Source organism: Sardina pilchardus, chromosome 1 (genome assembly GCF_963854185.1).
Source record: "Sardina pilchardus chromosome 1, fSarPil1.1, whole genome shotgun sequence".
Taxonomy (NCBI): domain Eukaryota; kingdom Metazoa; phylum Chordata; class Actinopteri; order Clupeiformes; family Clupeidae; genus Sardina; species Sardina pilchardus.
In genome coordinates this window covers 23007011-23009510 of record NC_084994.1, presented here as the reverse complement: position 1 = coordinate 23009510, position 2500 = coordinate 23007011, and the positions used below count along the sequence as shown (strand labels likewise).

General features: G+C 43.4%; 1 protein-coding gene across 1 annotated transcript in view; it reads right to left on the bottom strand.

Moving 5' to 3' along the window:
- The window catches only part of LOC134077400 (adhesion G protein-coupled receptor L1-like), an 87822-nt gene that overhangs the window by 65493 nt on the left and 19829 nt on the right, over positions 1–2500 (bottom strand). The gene's annotated exons all lie outside the window — the stretch shown is intronic.

Here is a 2500-nt window from a genome sequence, read left to right as displayed (position 1 = left end):
ATTAACGCGAGTGTATAGAGCATTTGTGATATGATCTACGAAAACCCATCGCATAGTGCACTCAAAAATCCTTGATTTTTTTTGCTCTGTTTCAACCCTCCCTGGTGTAATTTCACCAACATACGTTTCTGATATCATCCTAGCAACATCCTTGGCACTGTCCCCTAGCAAAATCCTGGATACCATTCTCCCAAAATCTTGGATGTTGAATTTCCCCCTTGGGGATCAATTTAGTATCTATCTATCTATCAATCTACTGTATCTGGATGTTTCTAGGATGGTATCAGAATCATAAGTTGATAAAATCACACCATGTGGTGGTTTTCCCTGATCGCATCGTATTTGTGCAGCTTAGGAACGAGATAGAGCTTATTATGGTCTGTGCGCTGCGTTGCGCTTTAACATTGCCGCTTTGTTATTTCCAATCTGATCGTTGCCTAAAATGTAACTACGGAAAGGTTAAGATGCAGCGTATAGATGCAACATACAGATTTGTGTCCAAGACAATGGCATGATACTCTTAAACATTATCCTCAGTCTCCCACATGGGAAGAGGACATATAGAGGGATCACTCATTGACTGTCAGGTACAGTAGGTACTAGAGAGTGAAGGGGAGAGTGAGGAAGAGAGAGGGAAGGATAAAGACAGAAAGAGAGAGAGAGAGAGAGAGAGAGAGAGAGAAGAGAGAGAGAGAGAGAGAGAGAGAGAGCACATCTGATACTGCACTACATGGTTTCATCTGTTCAGAGCTGTTCTTCAGACAAGCACATCGATCACCTCTCCAGACTCATATGTCCCTCTCCTTCACTACCTCTCTCTCTCTTTCTGTCTCTCTATCTCTCTTGTTCTCTCTCTCCCTCTCTCTTCCTCCTTCCCTTCTCCCTCACAGTCTCTTTCTCCCTCTCTGCTTTTTTCTTTCCTCTTTAATATTGCTACGAACAGACTGGTACATATCTCACACACACACACACACACACACACACACACACACACACACACACACACACACTCTCTTCGTCTCGAGTCGTGCACCCACACACCCACTTCAAAACAGTTGGCTGCATGGATCACGTTGCCTTTGTGATGGATGTTAAAAGACTCCATTAACCTTTCCCCCTCAAACAGACTGGCTCACGTCCACTAGCCCTGGCTCTGAGACCCACCTCAACACAAGTGTACACACACACACACACACACACACACACAGAAACACAGAAAAATACATACACATGCTGACTGAGAAACAGCCTTTCTCACCCAGACACACTGTGAAATTGAACATCACTTGGTACAGCAACTATATTGATTATTATTGAAGTTACTGCCTTTTTCCTCAACTCGGCTCTTGATTTGTCGGCAGATAATACTAAAGCAGAGTACAGTAACTTCCAAATAAGGGTCAAAGATCAAGTCTGAGCCAATGATTTTTTTTTTTATGTCCAGACTTATCTTTATTAAAAAGGTAATAGCCAGATTTCCACTGTCCTACCGGTAATACATTTGGTTGGACAAAACAGAAACTTTAACATTTTAAATTTTTCTCAGTTTCACACCCCTGCGAGTTAAGGTCTTTTGCCTTTGCACGGCAGTATAGGCAGCCCAGGCTCCAAAAACTGGAAACAAAATGGGGGCAACCTGTCCCCCACACAAAAATAAAACCCTGTGAGAAGCTTGTCTGGGAATATTGAAGATAGGGTTGAGTTACCTCTCGGCGTGTTTTGTTTGGTCCTCCTTGGTTAAAATATAACGTACGTTTTTTGTACACAAAAACATAAACAAAACACAATAACAAAAGTGACATCCTGCAAAATCCCTTGACTGCGCTTTTAACTGTTCACTAGTCATCATCAGGAGCAAGCAGTCAGAGTGCCTACAAAGTCCAGATTTGCTTTTTTGGCGTCATTGTTGAGTCTGTTGTATCAGAATTGTGGCCAAAAACGTCATACCCCCCTACACCCCGCCCACACACACACACACACACACACACACACACACACACACACACACACACAGACAGACAGACACACACACACACACACACAGAGAGAGACACATACACACACACACACACAGACAGACACACACATACTTTTTGCTTGAAATGTTCCCTCAAAATACAAAATGTGAGGACTAGATTTCAGATCTTACACCTCCTCTCTGACATTTAGCATCCCCTGTTGCCAAGCAACAGGAAAGTGGCGCCGCTTTGTGCATTACCACACTGGCTCAACCCATTCTGTCCACCTTGTTCTCACTCTCTCTCTTTCACTTTCTCTCTACCTCTCTCTCTTCCATCTTTCATATTTTCTTTTCCATCCTCTCTCCCTCTCAATCTCTCTCTCTCTCTCTCTCTCTCTCTCTTTTTCTCTTACTCCATCCCCCTCTCCCATCCTCTCTCTATCTCTCTCTCTCTCTCTCTCTCTCACACTTTCTCCCACTAGATCATTGTCCAGCACAGAGTCAACGCTCAGTTAATGTTGCTATGATACAGACGGATCA